This window comes from Lagopus muta, chromosome 11 (assembly GCF_023343835.1).
Source record: "Lagopus muta isolate bLagMut1 chromosome 11, bLagMut1 primary, whole genome shotgun sequence".
Classification (NCBI taxonomy): Eukaryota; Metazoa; Chordata; class Aves; order Galliformes; family Phasianidae; genus Lagopus; species Lagopus muta.
In genome coordinates this window covers 12051624-12073132 of record NC_064443.1, presented here as the reverse complement: position 1 = coordinate 12073132, position 21509 = coordinate 12051624, and the positions used below count along the sequence as shown (strand labels likewise).

The window sequence follows — 21509 nt, the reverse complement described above, 5'->3', positions numbered from 1 at the left end:
CAGTGTCCCAGGGGATCTTCTTGTTCTCTTCATAAAAATATAACTTAACTGAGCCCATAAAACAATTACATCTTTGTATTATCTTGTATTAATAGATGTGCTGTAACTTCATAGCTGGATCATTTAAATATATTGGAGAAGATGTGGAGTACATAAGAAAGCTTATGTGGTGTTTACAGTCTTCCCACATATTTTGCCAAAACTGCATTGCTCCAAGTCCTGTGAAACACTAAACAAAAACAAATTTGAACACAAGCAACGGCAAGCCTCTAGAGCATACACACAGTAGGGAAACACAAGTGTAGTTTTCCATAAATAACATGATGGAGATCTTTACAGGAAGTCTCTTTCCTATAGAATTTGGGTGTTCCTGAGAGGAGCCACCCATCACGATGCAGTGCTCCCTGCAGGAGGGCCAGAGTGCTGATGCTCTGCCATTGCACTTGACAAACCTCTACCATCTGCCACAGGCACCTATATGGAAGCTCAGCCATATCGTGCAAGTGCTGACAAGTAGAGGAAACAGCATAGAACTAATTGTGTGAGATAGAATTTACTGGCTCAGGAATTTATATCCCGATCACAATTAACCATGTGTTTATCCCAAAATGTAAAAGACAATAAAAAATCCTTTTATAAATGTATCAATGGCAAAAGAAGAACCAAGGATAATTCTTATCCTATACTTGATGCAGCAGGGAATGCAGCCACCGAGGACAAGGAGAAGGCTGAAGTCCTCAATGCCTTCTTTACATCTGCCTTTAATAGCCAGACCAGTTACCAGCTGGGCATTTTATGCCCTGATCTGGAAGTCAGAATATATCCCCGGCGATTCAGGTGGAGGCAGTCAGAGAGCTTCTCCTCCATCTGGACTGTCACAAGCCCATGGGAACAGATAGGCTGCACCCTTGGGTGCTGAGGGAGCTGGCAGGGGTGATTGCTGAGCCCCTCTCAGCTATCTATCAGCGCTCCTGGTTAACTGGTGAGGTCCCGGAGGATTGGAGGCTTGCTGATGTGACTCCCATCTTCAAGAAGGGCCGTAAGGGGGATCGGGGGAAGTATAGGCCTGTCAGCTTGACCTCGATACCAGGGAAAGTAATGGAGCAAATCATCTCGGGTGAGATCGCTCAGCACGTGCATGGTGCCCAGGGGATCAGGCCCATCCAGCACAGGTTCATGAAAGGCAGGTCATGCCTGACCAACCTCATCTCCTTCTACGACTGAGTGACCAGTCTGGTAGATGAGGGAAGGGCTGTTGATGTAGTCTACCTAGACTTCAGCAAAGCCTTTGACATGGTCTCTCACAGGCTTCTTCTGGGGAAACTGGCTGCCCATGCCCTGGACAGGTATACACTTCTTTGGGTAAGGAACTGGCTGGCCACAAGTTGTACCAGAGGAGGTTTAGGTTGGACTTGAGGAAAAAATTCTTCTCTCAGAGAGTGGTCAGGCACTGGAATGGCTGCCTAGAGAGGTGATGGACTCACCGTCCCTGGCAGTGTTCAAGAGGCATCTGGATGAGGAGCTGCATGATGTGGTTTAGTGCTTGTGGTGGCAGTGGAAATGAGAAGACTGTTGGACTGGATGATTTTGTAGGTCGTTTCCGACCTTGTGATTCTATGATTCTACGATTCAATTTTCATACTTCACCTCCATGCTTGATGTCTACAAGAGCTCTGGCCATCAGCCCCCTGCTCAGCAGGCTGCTGCTCCCACCAGCAGGTGGGCTCCTAGAATGGAATCATAGAATCACTGAGGTTGGAAAATACCTCTAAGATCACCAAGTCCAACATCTCCACAGTCCCTGACTGCCTCCAGAGACAGTGACTCCACCATTCCTGAGACAGCCTGTTCCAATACCTCCTGCCGCACAGCAAAGCACCACCAGGTGCAAATGGCCCCTCAGAGGGCTGCTCTCTCCCACATGCCATCAGAAGCTGCATAGGTACCCTGATCATTCCAGTTCCCTCTGCACCCACCTTAATCTGATGCTTTACTAACAAATGAAGGCAAAGAGATGTGACCACAGTGACATGCCACAGGGTTTCACCTGTACAAAGTACACTGCTTACAGCTGCTACCACTTAATTTCAAACTAACAATCCAAGATGCAGCAGCACCTTAAGCAAATAGTCAGAAAACACCTTTATGCTAATTCTCCATATTGGCAGATCTGCAGGGAATGCACTATGGTTTTCCGCAGGCACTGCAAGTGGGTCACAGACCCACACTGTGCCACAGCAGAGCTGGCCCACCCTAGGCTGTTTCTGAGCCATGTATCCCCCAAACATCCTCTGTAAGACATAGTTCTGCAGCACATTCCTTGGACTGTGCTCATTGTAAATGAACACTTTGGTTCCTAAGTAGCTTTTTACATATTTTCACATCTGACCTGCATGTGAAGCTGTATTATACCTGCCACTGTAAGGAAAGGAATATACATAATATATACACACACACACATACATGCACACTCTCCTGTTTCTTCTAATGTCTGTCAGATCACTACATTATAACAGAGAGGCTATTACAGGCAGGTTTAGTTAGCTGTGCATCATTTCACACCTTCATTACACTCTTTACCAGGAAAATGGATTGCTTTTGAGCCTCTCTCCATCCTCATTAAACTTCCACTCTTGTGAGGTGTCAGAATTGTAAAATGCCTAATATGGCCAGCTAATTATAACACTGCTCCCTGCTTTAGCCTCTTCAATTACATATATTTTCCACTGGCTGAAGCAGCCAAGCTCCCACTTTGGGTTACTCAGACCAAGACTAACAAGGAGACTGGGGGTGTTCAGCAGACAGAGGACAACATGCCCACACAGAACCTGGGAGAAAATGAGAAAGATCCCAGCTGTAGGACACAGCATTCCTCAGAACATGCAACAGGCAGTCTATGCTTAGGCAAGGCTGGAAGATGGAGGTGCCCCACTGCTTTCCACATCCTTTGGTAACACTGGTAGCTGTAAGTCAGGCCCTAGAGTTAATTCTCTCCTTGAACATCACTGCATTTTTGCACGTATGGTAAGACCTGTGCAAACATCTGCTTGTGGCAGCTTCTGGGGATCAAACCCTGGAAGCCTCCTTCTAGTTTGACTACACCATTTCTCGCACCTTCTGCAGCCATGGAAAGCAACGAGGAGATCAACCAGAAGTCTACAACCCTCACAGAGAGCAAACTGCATTTATGTCCCTCAAACAGTACAGTATTGTGCAGCCAACGTGAAGCTCACTAGCACAGATATTTTGGCAATGGAGAAGCCTGATGGTTCTTCAACCATGGCTGGATGAGGATGAGCTCTGACCACCCAGTCTGACTCCCAGGACTGAACCTTTCTACCAGGTCCCATTAAAGCTGACACCAACCTACTCAAAGAAGCCTTATATAAAGCTTCTCAAAGGAGCAAATCCACTCGGACTCAAAGACTTTCTAAGGATAAACCACCCTCCTTCATCACATCTCCCAACAAAAAGGACATTACTGCTTTGGCTCTTCTCTCTCATTACAAAAACAAAGCAATTGAGGATTTTTCCAAGTAATACCTTGCTGTACAAATATTTCATTTTTACCACCAGAAAACATTTTTCACTGTATTTATGAAGAAAGCATTCTTGCTGTAACAGAACACCATGTTCATGCAAAGACGTCCCAAGCACAACTGAGAAAACCATCTCCCTGATAAGGGATCAGAAGATCAAAGTTGTGTTTTATTAGTTATATAAAAAGTATCTTTAGCTCTCTGTTGAAGGGAAAAATTTGCATTTAAATAGAAAGATTAATAACTGTAATACACAGAGCCACACTGAATAACTTTTTGTAACATAAAATAATTCATATTGTTTTATATAAACTGTGCACCTTAAGTCAAGCCACAAAAAATGATAATCGTAATATTTTATGGAACAATTTTAATATAATACAGCTTTGTTACATTATTATTCTCCGTTGTAAATAATGCATGTCTGGAGGTTTGAGAAAGACTGGATTTAAAATACTTATCTCTGAAAATTCAATAGGGCATGTGCTTTTTGGTGTGTTTACACTATGCATAAGTTTCACTCATTAAAATAGAAATAAATAAATAAATAAATCTATTGGGAGGATAGGAGCCAACCTCCTGCCACGAGGGCAAACCCAGAGGTGATGCCAATGGAGAGCTCAGTAATTATTATCTTTTTGTTTTAGAAAGGAATCTTTTCTTCTAGAATATGCAGATCTGGATTCAGATAAGTATTTTGAAATGCTATTGAACAGTTGCGTTGTCCAAGTCGGACATACATACGTTCATATATACACAAAATTTTTGTCATTCTCTTAACATTTGGGGGACACCATTTGAAATCTAATTTTAAAGCAAAATCACTTGTAACTGCATCTTTTAAAAACTGACTTTGTACCACAGGAAAAGAGCCACCCTTTTCCATTTGGTTTTAACCAAGCTCATTAAAAAAAAAGAGATATTAGATACTGATGTTTTAGACAATATTAAAAAAAAAAAAAAAAAAAAAAAAAAAAAAAAACAACCAAAAACGTTAGTATCCTTTTAGAACGAACCTGAATCATTTCCCTTCCATGTGTGTGCAATTAGTGTTAGTGATGGGTTATATGGAAGCCCAGCTGGGTGTAGGGGTTGTATCCCCAGGTCATGCCCCTATGGGGTACCCTCACATATGGGCTACAGTACCTGAGGGGCTATGATATCTTCCTGCAGTGCCCTTGCCTTCCTCTCCCCCATATTATCAGGAAACATAGGACTTGGCTGTCCTACCTCGCAGTATTCAGTTTATTGCTTCTTCTTGATAAAGAAGCACTCCTTCCCCAGAAACATTTCAGTGAGAGAAGGATCAAGAGGGAGTTGCCTGGTGTTCCCTCAGCATCACACAGATAAAAGAAGAAAGCACATCTCCTTACACTTCTCAGAGCCACCAGCACCACTAATTGCCATCCCAAAATTCAGCTCAGGCTCCTCACACTGCTCATTTACTCTCCATCCCTCTTGCTGCTTTCCATTTCATCCTGCAAGCACCAAGCAATGGGCACATACAAAATCACACCACAGTTCAGAAGAGCCTCTGCTGGTGTTCAGCAGTGAGCACAGTGCTCCTTGACACAAGGATAATCAGGAGAAGATGGTAGATGCTCAAAAACCTGGTGTGTGTCCATTAGGGAGCACAGCTCCCTCTTTCAGCTGTAATGCATCTGGATTGTGGAAGCTGCAGCCTCGCTGTGGCTGTGATATGTGCTGCTTTCTCGCAGCAGCACTGGGGGCCATGAGGTTGGACACCAGTGCAGGGACTGAGATATGCTCATCACTTCCTTAGCCAGATACCCAGAAGCACCACCAGCAGGGACCCACTACAAGGCTGGGAGCACCCAGGGAATCCCTCTCCAGTCCCAATGTGCTTGACCTGTCTCAGCAGATCTGTGCCAGCAGATAACAGGTGGGCAGGAGAAAGCGGCTGCCCTGATGTGCAGACAGTTGGAATCACTGTACCCACTGCCTGCTGCAGGACCTGGTGGCACTTAGCTAGCACAAGTCACAACACACCCTCTTTTTTTCCTACAACAAAAAGACAAACCTCAAAAACTAACAAACCAACCAGTCACCATGGTGTTGAAGTACAAGTTAGTGTTACAAACCATCAGGAAAGTATTTAGAGTATCCCCATCATACCTAGGGACCATCCAGGTGGTACTGGAGCTGAGCTAAAAGACAAATCACCCACACACAAAGGAAGCTTTCTACATCAACCTCTTCACAAGCAAAAAGAGCAATCATCAAGGAGAAACAGAAACCCCTCAGACTTGGGCTCTTTAGATTTAATGAACCATAGGACTGCACCATCACCACCACTCAGACTCAGAAAGGAGGAATGAGAGGCTGAATTACATCACTTCCAAAGGGCGGGTATGAAAATGAGAGGACCCGTCTGCTTTCCATGGCCACCTCTTTGCAAGGTCAGAAAAGCAATCCCTGCCTTTGGGAACCATCACACTTTCCAGGACTTTTGCAGAAATCTGTGGTCTCATCATTTTTATTTTACTATTTCAGGGGGCAAAGCTTGATCAAGTATTTTCTACTTAAAACTGGAACAAATGCAAATAAGTTTTGCAAAGACTAATTTTCTTGCACACAATGTCAGTTAGCATTACAATATGTTGATGTGTATTTTTTAGCTGCTCAGTGTAACTTCTTGAGCTTCTGAATGCAAATACTTCACGTCAAGGAGAAGGATAAGACCACGTGATTTTTTATCTCAGTTACACATTCACATATCACACATCCAAAGTTAACAAGTGACTCTCTTGTGTAAAGCAGTTTTCTACTTTCTGTGCATTCAAAATAGCAACTATGAAAATTCTTGTCTATTACACAGTAAGACAGTTTGCTGCCCTTATTTCTGTGACCATGTGCATTGTACAAGCAGAGGACAGAGTCTTTTATGCTATCATTCTGCTGTCTGAAAATCTTATTCTACGATCTCTGCTTTCTCATTGCCTTTCTCAGATGTTTAATGAAGCGATGCATAGATATGAGATGCCCCTGTTATTTATTCTGCCCAGTCTCTACCGTTTTCAATCTCAGAACTATTGAATAAATGGAAATCAAGTCACCAGACCTGTTTTGCACTTCCTCAGCAGAGCTCCCACTGGAGTTGATGAGAAATGTGCATAAGGTACACACAGGAAGCTCAAGTCTTTTTCCCACATTGTCTGCATGGAAGAATGGAAAACAAATGTTGCCATTCATAGGCATCATCAACTTTTTAACCAAATACTGCCATTTATAAAGCATGCTTTCTAAATGAACCATCACATTCACACTCCATCATGGCCACTCTTTCACCCAGTTGTCATCCCCCTGGGGCCTCATATTAATACTAGCCCACATCATCAATATGGAAGAGAGGGAATGGCTGTAATTTGTGCCAGGGAAGGTTCGGCTTGGATATTAGGAAAATCCAAAAGAGTGGCTAGGCACTGGAACAGGCTGCCCAGGGAAGCAGTACTATCATCATCCCTGGATGTGTTCAAGAAACGTGGGCATGTGGTACAAACATGGTTTAGTGGGCAATATTAGTGGTCTAGTTGGACTAAGTGATGTCAGTGGTCTTTTACAACCTTAATGATTCTGTGATCGTATAGTATGCCACACACTCCTGCATACAGGTTTGCATTTGCCCAAGCAAGCTGTGCAGAGCTCTGATTTCTTACCACCTCCAGCTAAGATTAACACCACTGACCTTTTCTTTCCACATGGCCATCTCAGATGGCAGCAAAAATAAGGCTTCAGTGCTGAAGGTCGGTTACATCAACCTTGTCCATTTTCTACTTGTGTACAAGTTCACACGCATCATTCCTCTCTCGCCAGGATCACACTCAGCCACTGGTTTTCAGGAGCATACATTAGAGGGAATTTTAATGAGCTGAACTCATGCTGAACTTCCTTCTTTAGCTGCTATTTCAGTGATTTGTTGACTCTCTAAGGCTCATTCAGGACTTTTTTTTAGCCTTGACACTGTAGATAGACACGGATTTTACGTGCCAACTCTTCTGTATTTTTGGCACTCTTCTCATCGTGTAGCAGGTCAGCAAAAAACAAGTTCAAGCAAGAGAGGATGCTTCCTGCATGTATCTGTGCTGCCTCAAAGTAGTCTAAACTAATCCCTCCCTCTCTTCCCCATTAGCAGCAATGCTAAGCTGGAAGCAATGGCTGAGGATGCTTTAACAGCCACACAGAATCTTAATTAGATCTGCTTACATTGATACTGTGTATTTTAGGCCGGCTGGCTCAGTTTCCTTAGCCACAGCCTCACAAAGAAGCTGAATGCACTGGTTTATTTGTGGGTTTTTAAATTGTTTTAGCATTGTCTCTGATTTTTGTATCAGCCATCTGCAAAGTGTAATCTTCTATGGCACATGTTGTAATTTCTCTATTATTATCTGATGGGAGAGAAAACCCAGAGTTAAGGGAGATTAAGGTCAGCACTCTCTCCACATTCAATCGCTGTATAATCCACTGTGCTATCGCTGGGGAAGATTATCAGCCTTGATAGGACCCATTCTTTGAGCCATTCAGTTCTGCTGAGGCCCACTTCTCCCACAGACTGCTCTTTCTGCTCTTTCGGCCTAAGTGGAAAGAAATCACACAGACTTTCTGCTACATCCCATCACAGCACCCTGGAATGAAGCAGAGGGAGAAAGGTTCTCCTGGTCAGGAAGATGCTACTGGGCAGGATCAGCGCTCCCAAGGCAGATGCTGCTTCTTGTGACTCTGCGCTGTTAAACGGTCCAAAGAATTATTGTTGACACAAAGTAGAGCGTGCCTGGGACAGGGCTGACTCTGTTCCCTGCTGTCCTCTCCCTGCAGAGACATGCAACTTCCCACAAAATGCTCTGAAACCAAAATAACTAATGAATTATCTCCTATTGCATCATCTCTCTCTACCAAGAACAGACATGCCTCATCATCTCCCAAAGTTTGGTAAGGCTGGGCCACGCACTGCTTGTAAGCATCACCACATTTAATTGTTTAATAGTCCCATGCCTCTCTGTGGATAGAGCAGAGGCAGCACTGAGTTCACACTGGGCTCTGCACACACTCTGCACAGGTTAAATGCACCCAGAGAGGCAGTGAGGACAAAAGTACTCTCCCACTACTGCAGCCCACCGTAAAATATCTGCAAAACCCATCAGGACAGCTGCACTGCAAGAGCAACCAGAACAACCCAAATCTCAGGATAACTTCACTCTGCTTGCAATTAATGTATGAAGGTAGAAGTGTTTTCAAATTACTTTAATTCACGGTTTCTCATCCATTCCCAACAAGTTAATGACTGTTGCTCCTCCAGAAGCCGTCTCTTAGCAACACAGACTCATCATCTGAAGAACCACATCCCTCCCAGTGCCACACTGGAAGTTCCTATCAGATAGCAAAGGCAAGATGGAAGAGCTGACGCTGACCCAGGGCAGGCAGCATTCAGCTCCAGGAAACTGCTGTCAATTATCACATTGTGTGCATGTGAATGGGAGATCTTCCGCTCAGGGCCAGGAGGGGATGAAGAAAAGGGCATCGTCTCTTTCCCACAGGAAGATCAAGTGTGGGCACCAAGAGCAAAGGCTCCAAAGCACTCCACGGCTGCAGGATCTGTTCCTCCCAGTTCCTGCAGCCCCATCACAAGAAATGGCTGCAGATCAAGCACTGGTAAAGCGCTATCAAAATGCTCACAGTTTGGTTATATGGACAAAGCAGGTCTTCATTTTGTTCATGTAGTTTTCAAGGACTTGCAAATTACTCATGTCACACCTGCCCCTTAGAAGTCCAATTTCCACAGGTGCTTTCAGTAGATTTCCAACTCTTTCTGGTTTACAGTGACATGAGACTGAAGCCCTCAGTGTTACCTGTCCCTCAGTCTCTGCCTGGCTGTACAGCTCACTAGAGGCAGGAGGGGGAACTGCAAATCCAACAGATCCGTAGTTGAGCAAACAAGCAATCAAAGCTGATCATACAACAATTAAGGTTGAAAAAGACCACTAAGATCATCCAGTACAACCATCAACCCATCATCACCATGTCCACTATATCATGTCATCAAAAGTACATGCTACCAACAAGCTATCATCACATAGCGTGGGGACCAATAAAAGATCCCACTGAGGGGAATACATTAAGCAAATAATCCAAATCCATTTAAAAAAAAATCAAAACATTTCACTTCAACATCTTCCACATGAAACTCGCAGCTTTTTCTCTTCAAAATAGTTTTGGTGTGTAACTCAGTTTTAAAAAGAAGAAAGTAACAGGTTTCCACTTTAACAGTGTCACATCACCTGGGAAAGAAGCCATACGACCTTTTTTGTTTGTTCCTACATGATTCAGAAATTGCAGCCATGGGATTCTATTTGTTAATGGAAGAGATGGGACCCATCTGATGAAATGGGCCAAGGAGCAGCCAGCAGTGGCTTTCTGGGGCCAAGTACTGAAGCCCACAACAAGCGGGAGAACTGGAAAAGGAGGGAGCAGGGCCAGGGAGGCCCTGAGGAGGAACTGCTGCAAATGCAAGCTAATGAGTTATACTAAAATCAACTAAAACCACTCATAACATTTTGCTGTGTTGCTTTTCCGGGCAATAAATGACTCTAGCTGCTGTGGGGAAAGCAAAGGAGTGTGATGGGAGGGGAGCCTGGCAGCAAAACAGTGTAAAGAAGCTTTCCCCAGTCACAAAATAAATCTGGAAAAAGGATGTCCCCAGCTCTTTGATTGAGGGTATCCCGAGGATAAGCAACCCTCACTAATCCTATAGCACATCCCCATTCACAAAGCTGAGAAGAAGCAGTCAAGGCCCTGAGGCACCCAGACACAAGGGAATGTGAGTGGGGTGAGAACCAGCACAGTGCCCAGCACAGGTTTCCCTCACAGCACACCTTAACAGAGAGGAACTGACCTGGACCCAACAGAGCAGCATGTTCGCTCTGGGGTTGGAACTCTTCCTGGTGCCCAGTCACCTTCCAACCAGGGTAAAGTCTTCGTTCTGATGTACTTTTAATTCTTCTGCTTATAGCTTCAGTATTGCTGGATCATATATAACCATACTTTCATGCTTGGGTAGCAGCAGAACAGCAAGATTTCTTGCACCTATCTCAGGAGGAAAAGTTTTACTAAATCATTAAATAAAATCATCATGTAGTCTGCCTTTATGAAATTAAAAAAAAAAGAAGTCAGCTGTAGAATTGATACACGCAAGTGGGAAAGTGCTGTGAGCACAGCACAGCATCTGAGTTAAAGGCTGTGCATCAAGGAGGGAATAGAGTGCGTGAATTTAAGAAAAAGAAAAAAAATGAAAAAAAGATCCTATTGAATTCAGCTTTTTCTCACCTCTAACAAGGCTCTAGAAACAGCACTAATCAATCCAAATGACACTTTCTTGTGGAGATCTATTATATTCCTCAAAGATCATATGGCTTTATATGTTATAATTTGGTTCTGAATTATGGCCTACATCAATTATAATTGAGCACTGCTTCCCACTGTACAATCAGATTGTGAAGAGAGCAGAAAGGCAGTGGACATTAGAGGATTACTATCAGAACCACCTAATTTAATTAAGAAAGAGATTTATTAAAATGGTAACATTAACAGGTGTTTTATGAGACTAATAATTAATAAGGTTTCTGTAGAACATTTGTAAGAGAAATAGACAATATGCAGTGCCAGCAGAACCTCCCTGTAATGGGATAACAATAAAGCATTAAGAACTGTATATCAGATATTATGATAATAATCTGATACTGTAAATTATGGTTCGAAGAGGATTAAATGCCATTAGTGCAAATTAGTATTTATTTAAGCTGCAGCGGGTCTTCATATAGCAGCTGGAGGGAAGGTGGGTCCCCAGGGGGAGGAGTGGAAAACCTGGTTGCCAGCAAAGCCACAGCTCCAAGATCCTTCACCGGGAACCCAACGACTTGTTCTTGCCTGAGCTGCCTTCTAGGGGAAGGAGGAAGCTGCAATCCTTGACACAGTGATGGAAGAGGTTATTAGCAGTGGGAAATTTTTTTCAAGGCCAGTACTTTAATGAGCTCCTAAATAATGACTTTATCTTAGAGGCCCACTCAATATTCATTCAGTATCAATAGAACCAACACAAGTCCAGAGCTGTGGATGAGAAGCAGCTCCCAGCTGTGGGACGTCGTGGGCCAAGGGCTGAGCCACCTTTTGTCACTTGTAGTCAGCATCTGGCATTGACAGCGAGCACAGAGTGTGCACACTCAATGAAATGGTCACTTGGTGTCAACGTGGGCTGCCTTCATATCTGCCATAAATGGCACTGAGCAGTTTGGGGCCACGTGCACATTAATCCAAATTCACTTTTTGTGGCTGTTTTGGGCACATGGCAGCCTGGGTAATTTTGATCAAACTTGCCCTGGGTTTTGTTTTCAAGTTTTGGACACAAACACTGCAGATTCATGCTTCCTCCAACATGAAATACCATCTGCCAGACCTCTCAGCTGGCTGCTCCATTACTATTTCCCAGGCCAGGCACGGACCCTAGGCCATGGCTTCTTTATGGTTTGGGGATGTGTATTAACTTTAATAACAGATTAACTTGTCTTGACAGAGAAACCAGTTAGCATTCAGCCTCTGGAGCCCCCATACATCTTCTTACCAGTTTTATTTCATTTTTAGCCACTTCCTTCATTTGTGCTTCCCTAGTCACAAGCCTCACGGGCAGCAGAAGCTGAGCAATGTCTCTCATCAGCACAGCACTGCAGGCTCTGGAGGTTCACAACACATAACACAATTTCAACCCACTCCCCAAAGGCAGGCCAGGATTTCCAGGCCCTCCAGGGAGCTCAACACTCAGCTCCCACCTCACTGACAGGCTCTGTGCTTCCAAACCTCATGAGATCCTCTGCAAGGAGCACACATTTTGCAGTTATTAATTACCAAACTCCTAGCAATTCACAGGACTGCTCGTTTTCATGTGTTTTACATTGTGTATCACACAGGGTCTGCATGTGAGCAAACATCAGGACCCTCCCCTACACAAATAACCCTGCTTCCATGCACAAACCAAATATTCATGCTCGCTTTTGAGGTCTTCAGGTTGCACCCAGCAGAGCCAGCAGCAAGAAACCTGTTGACTTCACAGACAGGTAGAGGGCTGACAGAAATACAGAGGATTTATTTCAAAGGGTAAAAGGTGCAGAGTGTCTTCTCTCCCTGCAAGGGAGATCCTCTGGGCCAGTTTGAACCAAATGGTTGCAAAAACAAAGCCTGCTTTCTTCTCTTGCATTGCTAGTTAAATCACTTCCATGTGATGCCGCTGTCAGTCACTGAGTTTTAATATTACCACAGCAACATTACAGGAGAATGAGTGCTGAATCAATAAAAAATTAAGGAAATACGGTTTTTATTACACAGTGATATTTGGAATTGATCCCTCAAGGCTTTCCAGTCGCCTCAGCTTTGCTTTATATGCCAGTGGATGGAGTGTTGTGTGAAGTAGTTTGAATGCAGGAACCAATCAGTTGTAATCTAATTTTAAATGGACCACAAGCAAACTGCAAAAATAAAGACAGGCAGGGGCATCATGTTGACAGATGCGCCCATGGTACATCGTATCTCTGCTCTAACTAGGAAAAATACTCTCTTAGATTGTTTTATCTATGTATAATGCCAATAACAAGAACAATAGGGGGGAAACTTGGTTTCTGCAGGGCCATGAAGAATAAATTTATAGAAAAAAATGTGAAAAGGGAAAATAATATAATCTCTTCCCAGCTTCATTGTCAAATGCTAAATTAACAGCCAATAAGCACATGAAAAGCACAGAATAAGCAATGTGGATGTCTCACTTGTTCAAGCCATTGAAGATTTCTCTGAAGCCAAAATCTGATTGTTCCACTGACTCCTCAGGCGAAGGGGTATGACTGCCTTGAGGAATCACCACCAGCTCCCACCGTTAATAAATACCTACATGCTTAAACCAGAGCCCACCACTCCACAGAGAAGACCTTTAAATCACAGCTAATCAAGAAAACAGTCAATGCAGCACTGAGGTACACAGCTTCTTGGGCATGGTGGTGATGAGCTGATGGTTGGACTTGATGATCATCTTAGTGCTCTTTTCCAACCTTAATGATTCTGTGATTCATAGCTCGTGTTGCTGTGAGAAAGGAGCAGAGCCAATCCAGCTGTGTTCTGCACAGCCCCAACCCATCCCCTCCAGGCGGCAGTATCCCAGTTCTCAGCTCACCACATTTTGGTATTTGAAGCTTCAGGCTCTGCTCGTTTCTCTGGAGCAGCTGATGGTCTACTAAGGAAGACCTGCCAACATTAGAAAGCAGCTAAGTATCTCAGTGTGCTTTCAGACAATCCTCCTTTCCTAGCTTGCTTAGGTCTTCTACTGAACACGCATCTTTCACATCTGTATCAATACACCCATAGCCACAGTTGCTGTTCTTTCCTGACTCAAACTGCTGTGTTAGCCTCCTGAACACAAAGAAAACAGAATTATAGACTTGTCTATAAATTTAAGACCCACTTAGCATAGGCTACCACAGTGCATTAAGAGTCATCACTCTGACAGCCCTCCAGACCCGCTAAAATACACCTCCCATAATATGCTGAAGGAGTTACATGACCACAGGGGCCCAACTTCGGGAAATGCTTTAGAAGCTGGGATTTTCTAACCAAAAAATATAGCAGTTGCATGAGGGTGGTTCAGCAGTCAATCTCCCTGGGTGAAAAAATAGATAAAAAGAACAAATCGCCAACCTAAATATTCATCGCAGCTTCACAACCACATTTCATTCCTTTTGCGCAGATACAATCTCAACCATTAACGTTGACTGCTGGTGCTCTGAAAAAAGAGACCCAACAAAACACCAACCCAGAATGCTACTGAGGCAAAAAAAGTGTGAGCAAACAATGTCTGGGAGGCACAAATAAATAAATAAATAAAGGCCCACAATCATGAAAGAAGGCTTCTTCCGTTAAAGAGGAAAATACATGCAGTTTAATGAGAGCTGTAAAAACAATTTAAAAATTCAATCACAAAGGGAAAAATAGCAGCTCTGATCTCAAAGAGCATAAATCAGCAACAAGGGAGAGCAGACTATTTCAAAAAGGAACCAAAAGGAATCAATGGAAGTTCTATGACTTGTAGAATAATAAAAATATGGAAATTTAATATAATAGCATGACATTAAATTCTAGCAAGTTTGCAGATTTCGTATTAGATAAGGATGGAAAAATTGTCAAACACCATGCATAAAATGCAGAAAGAACCAGCAAACATATTTGTTCCGTATTTAAAAAGATGGAACTATTGCTCATCTTCTATGGTGGCATGGCAATGCTTTGTATTTCAACATAAACAGAAAATTCTTAAACAAACGTTAAATGTAAACATTTAAGCACAGGATTAAGTAATTTGCTCTCCCAGCTATTGTAACAACTAAGATCCCTCCAAAATAGTTGCTTTTCTTTTGAGTCATATGAAATCCCAGTAAGCCACAGGAAATACAGGATTGTACTGGTACAGAGAAGGGTTAAGAGGAATGGCTTTAAACTAAAAGAGGGGAGATACAGGTTAGATGAGAGGGGGAATTTCTGTACTCAGAGGGCAATGCGGCAGTGGCACAGCTGCTCAGAGCTGTGGGTGCCCATCCTGGAGGTGCTCGAGGCCATGGATGGGGCCCTGGACAGCCTGAGCTGGTGGGGGGCAGCCCTGCCCGTAGCAAGGAGGTTGGAAATGGATGATCTTTAGGGTCCCTCCAATCTAAGACACTCTATAAGTCTATGAAGAGTTCACAAGATGACCCTGTCTTGTTGGCCAATGCTGAATGTGGGCAAAACCATGAAATGGAGGTCATGACAGGTGACTGCTCTACCACTGCTCCTGTCCCCTCCCGCACCCAGGCAGGGCTCTCACCCAGCCCCTTCCCAGATCAATAGAAGGCACTGTTTCCTGGCTTTGAAAGCTCTTTGTTGTCACTGCCTTTGATTTCCCCGTTCTCCAGCTCTCCTTGGAGGATGTGATTTGGTAAATGGATCCTACTCTAGAGCTTGTGATTGAATTTTGAGATTTGAATTGAGAGCATTCTGATTGAATTTCAATATCACACATACACCTCTAAGTACTTGGGCTGGCCAAGAGTATAAATACAATTATTAGTAGTAACAAATATTAAGCAAAGCTGCACTGACTCACTATAAAAACTCTCCTGAAGCCTCAGCTTTGCCTCTGCTTTCCTGCCCACTGTGCAGCCAACGCTCTTCATGGGAAAAGCAGCATCTCCCTCCCTCAGAGTCAGAGTTTGACTTTCTGTACGTTTGCCCTCTTGCTTAAGTTACGCCAGCCCATCCACAGGCATAGCTAATCCTCTCGTTAGCTAGCAACTGGTAGCTCAACTCTGCTTCACTGTGCTTAGCATTATACAGATCAGCCAAGTATTGATGTAGCATCGCTGAGGAGAATCTAGATTGTTTTTTTCCTCATGTTTCTCCTCTTTTGAAACTTAAGATCCATTCTAGAAATAATTTCAAGGCCTGCTGAGCACTGCCACAGGGGGAATGTGAGGGGCTTTCAACATTAAGACTAAAAGAAGTTGGAAATTTGCAAGTAGTTGCCTTTGAAATTAGATTTTGAAGCTAAATTCAAAGAAGTCCCTGTAGCTTGTCCCATCCCCATAAATACACATGGCATTTCCGACAGAGGTCAAAAAAAAGCTCTTTCTATGTGCTCAGCCTGCCCTACCTCATCCCCTCAGCCTTGATACAACCAAACACCCTCAACTAGGGGACAGTATGGGGGCTGCATCAACTCAGGTGGCATCTGGGGGCCAGTGGAGGCCAGCCCAGTCCTGGGCTCTCCGTAGAGAGGAAGGTGCAGTTCTGCTCCCGTTGGTTTACTATCCAAACTTAAGCCTGGATTTATAATCACAGTATCATTAAGGTTGGAAAGACCACTAGGATCATCTGGTCCAATCATCAACCCATCAGCACTGTACCACTAAACAATGTCCCTCAGTGCCACATCCGCCCTTTCCTCGAACGCTGCCACGGACAGTGACTCCACCACCTCCCTGGGCAACCTCGCTCCTCATTTTCTGAGAAATTTTTCATAATATTCAACCCAATTTCATAAAAAATGGAACAGAAAGAGGTCACCCGAGGTATCTCTGTCCCATCAGCTCCTGGGGCCGCTAGAGACAACCACAAGCCACCAGATGCTGGTTCATGTCTTATGATACAATTCACCATCTGTGTTTCAGCAGCACACAGAGGTTTCCAGCCTGGCTCTGTTACACCATTTTCCACTGAGCATTGACACTCAAATGAGCCAAAGCAGACCAAGAGTACTATAAACTTGATGTTGCAGGAAGAGGAAGAAACAAGTAATTTGTTAGAGTACAAAGAAGTCATCTGTGGCGGAAACATAAGCTGAAGCCACGTAGCCTCAACCCCAACTCTGCTTTTCAAGCTCAAATGTTCTTATAATTGATTTATCTGATTTCTCCTCAGCCCTCTGAGACATGGCAGTGTCACATCTTGATAAGAAAACAGCATCATACCCCACAAGGAACTGGTAGAAACGGTCTTTGTACAGTGGGCTATGTTTAATTATTGAAATTTGTACTAGTTTCCATTCAGGTAATATATTCTTAAGTAACATATTTCCATATTTCATCTTCTTGTAACCTAGAGGCAGCTTGGTGACATCTGCTTCCATGCCATCTCTGCTTTCACAGGACAAGTGAAGGAGACATGCCAAGTCATCCTCACTGAGAGGTCACTTAATTTTGGTTTGTAAAGCCAAATCTCCTCTGATCTCCATAATTACCAATCAATTTTACATAAAAAGCAAAATTAAGCCCTATTATTCTCATTTACCAGAAAATTAAAGGAATTAATTAAACATGGAAAAAGTGCTGATATCTGCCAAACTATTGCTTCCAACAGATTAAAACAAATTCAGGAATGATATGCAGACAAGGGAACAAAATCAGCTTTCAATCCAGCTCGGTGAACTATTGCAATGGAGAAGACTGTAAATAATTTCTGCACCAGGCTTTGTTTGAACAGTGGGACAAAAAACAGCTGAAACAATCCCCTTATTTTTGGTTTGTTTGTTGTTTTTTTTTTTTCCCAAAACAGAAAGGGCCCTGGAGACTGGTAAGGGCTCTGACAAGAATCGTTCCTTCAAACTTTGATTTGTCAAGGACTGCTGCTCTGTAATTATAGTGAATGGTTTCATCTCAAAGGAATAAAAGAGGGTGTAAACATTTGGAGACAAATTGTGATCACAAGAAATCTTTGCAGTTGGTTGAATCGTGGGGGCAAGAGAGAATTTTCAAAGTGCAGGAGCTAAGGCTGGAAAAATTAGGAAAAACTGAACACTGAAGAGCTTGGAAACTCCAGCATCTTCTGCTGGAGTTCTTCCTAATGAAGACCATCAAGAGACTGGTTCTGAAGTTACAGACAGAAGACAAATGCATTACTGCAAGCAGCGTTTGAAAGACACTTGCAATTACAGCTGCTCTGGAACAATGAAATATATACTGTTCCTTAAATAAACTGAAAAAAATGATAACCTCTTTTAACTGTCGTGGTGTAGTAGAGAGATCTTCATATCTTCCTTAATGAGATTTTTATTGCCAGTGTAAATTTGTCTTGAACTGAATTTTTGTCTTGGGAACTCTGAATTATGTTATACCAAGTTGTTCCTGGTAAGCATGCAGGCTTGCACACATTTTTTGCTGTGAAAATGGCTCCTTCTGGCAAACTGAAAGCAATTGAAGCTCAATTTAATTAGCTGCCTTCTGTAAATATGCCATTATTCTTCTAGCTCAGTGCTGAAGTTATATTTACAAAGGGAACAGATAGCAATAATTATTTTGGGCTGTAGTTAGTCAGTATTAGTTAATGCCTGAGTGTAATTGAGAGGAAATTAAGACAAGTGTAGTCTTTGCGGGGTGGGGAGGCTGGAACGGAGGAATATATCAATCTGCAGCAGTACAGACACTACACCTGCATGCTCCTTCTTGGGTTGGAATGCACAGAAAATTTTGGCCAAAAAAAGCAAGCATTTACACTGTGATCTGGAACCAGAAAGGGTTAATGATAACCTCTTTGCAATTTGTTCATTAAAACACCGCTGATTTTTTTTTTTTAACAACTCTAGAAAGCCTCTTTTCTGAAGTTCCAACTGAGATTTTAAGTGACAGTCCCATGGACTAGCAGCCATTGCCATGTTAGTCCTTACCAAGGCCACTGAGCCACGGCTCTGAAAGCTGTGCCAGAAGCTGCAGTGCCCAGGCAGAGCTGCTTGTAAATACTCCATGATGTCTGAGTGCCCTGCATGGCTGGGGAAGGGGAACTCTTTCTAACAATCTTTCAACACTTACCAGCAAATCTGATCCTTCAAACTGAGACCCTGCCCCATATTGCTTTTGCAGGCCTGGATATATTATTCAAATTAACTCTCAGAACAGATTAGTTAAATTGCATTCCTATGTAGATGTTTCTATTTAGAATTAAAGAGGCCTTAATTCAATTTACCTTAATCCACCTTCAAAGTAAATCATAGCAAATGAATACTTCACTAATTCTGAATGATTGTTCACACTTAGGTTAAACACAGTTTAACTAATTCTCTTTAAATGCATCTACTTAATTTTCATTAGTTTCCCTTTGTGTCACCACAATATCTTCTCCTCCTTCTTTGGGTTTGCAAGTACCAAACAATAAGCACAATACTAAGCAATAACGGGTCAGATGCTGCATTCCTGAGTGGAGCAAGAAGTTCTTGAGTAAGTTTATGGGATTTTTTTTGCACGAGGGTTAGCAATTTGAGTCCACTGTTGCCACGCTAGAAGCAGTTGCCAACACATGTTTTAGGACAAGGATAGCTTGTGGTCACTCTACTGCATCAAGCAAACGCTTTCAGATTCTCACTTGCAAGGAGAGCTCTCTGCCACAATGGATAAGCCTGGAGGGTATGTGATAGCTGAGGGCAGGGCAGGGCTGTCAGCATCAGCCTCACTGGGATCCTGCACTGACAGCTGTTGTGCTAAACAGCTTCTGGCTGGAGGGCTCACTCACTTGCTGTGCCGCCTTGCGTGATGCAGAAACTCCCTCCAGTTCTCCAGTCCTCTGCATCTCCTCCGTAAGACTTCTGTCCTGCTCACTGTCCAGAGTCATTGCCTCACGATCTTTAGGTGTGGCCATGCACAGCACAGGCACCAGCTCTGCCTGCCCATTCAAACACAGGCAAAATAACCCCAGGTAAGGGCAGGGTGCCCCAGGTCTCTCAGCACCCTTCTCCCAAACACACTGCTATCTGCAGCCTTCCCTTATGCTGTCAGTAAGAACTGACCTTTGTACAAATCTTTGTGTGCACATCCTCAGATATAGCAAATAAGTATTTTTATTTAAGTTGAGATCATAGAATCATTCAGGTTAGAAAGACCACTAAGTTCATCAAGTCCAACCATCAACCCATCCCCACCATGCCCACTAAACCATGTCACTCAGTGCCACATCTACCCTTTTCTTGAACACCTGCATGGATGGTGACTCCATCCCCCTTCCTGGGCAGCCTGTGCCAGTGCATCACTGCTCTTTTTGAGGAGAAATTGTTCCTAATGTCCAACCTGAACCTCCCCTGGTGCAACTTAAATCTGCTTTTCAGATGACACTTACTTGAAATCACAGGTTTCACTGTGTTTAACGGTTGGCTAATCAGAATTGCTATAAACAAATACATGAAGCTACCAAGTCTGCAGGTGGCAAGTTAATGGAGTTTGAGTAGTAGACATCAACAAGCCGGAAAGTACCTAAATTCCATCGGTGCTACTAACTTCTGTGTTATTTCCCTGCTGCACAGAGTGCTACAGCAAATCAAAGGACCCCCAGGGTACCTATTCAACAAGGAACAAATTCTCACTTCAGCCATTATGCAAATGAAATGCTAAAAATGTTCTTTTGTTCCTCTGAGGTATTAGTACTACTAATGTGAAGTGCACAAACTTCATAATCTAGTAAAATATGATCTTGTGGTATTTGCAAAGTGCTGGGAGTTTATGGACTACCTCTCTGGGAGACGCAAAATGATCACGGAGCTTTCAACGTCCTTTCAGCAAAGTTCAGGCAAGAAGTGTTTTCATAATTTAAAATTCTGTTGTAAGCAAGATGGGAAATGTCATGCATCTGGCACGTAGCTACTTAGAAATGAAGAGTTAGTACAATAACAATAAAAAAAGATCTAGGGTATCTGAGCACACATGGTTCTTCTTCTGTGTAACTTATGATTTCAGAGAGCCGTGCCAAAGCTGAGCTGAACCATGAATACCAACTACTTCAGTCTTCAAGAGTTATAGCACAGGACATTCACATCTCTCTGTTCTTTCCCCTAGCTGTCACTCACACTGTTCCCTGTGAAAGACCTGAATCCAAAAGCCAGCTTGGACATTAATTTGACAACAGATGGATCAGATAGATTGGACCTCTGTCCTGGCAGTACAAAGCTGGAATACATTGCTGCGGTGCGTGCTGAATCGCTGCAGTGCCTGGCTTACAGCAGCCCTCCTACCTGGAAAGTGCCACCACGGCTCTGTGGGCAGCAATGATCTGTCCCAGGGGATCACAGCAGTACCTGCTACCAGTGAGGGATCAGCAAGAAGTGCCACTTCCATGTCAGCACCAAACCCCAGTGTAGAACACAGAACAATGCATGATGGCTTCCATACATGGCCCAAGGTTAAGCATCCAAGAGATATTCTCTTAGAAAGAACCAATACTAAAACTGGATCACTCCTCACAGAAAATGCACACATAATCCTTGGCATGCCATGATTTAAGTTCCTTCTCTGTACCCAACGTAAACCAGAGCCCTTGGTAAAAAGTATTTTGAGTACTACAACTGCACATAGCAAGACACAGAAATCAGTTTTAAGCAAGCATACTTCTGTACCTTGGAGTTATTCTAACTAGAGCATT

At 43.3% G+C, this 21509-nt stretch overlaps 1 long non-coding RNA gene across 4 annotated transcripts in view; it reads right to left on the bottom strand.

The window, feature by feature from the left end:
- LOC125698959 (uncharacterized) overlaps nt 1-21509 on the bottom strand; it is a 136246-nt gene that overhangs the window by 48836 nt on the left and 65901 nt on the right. The gene's annotated exons all lie outside the window — the stretch shown is intronic.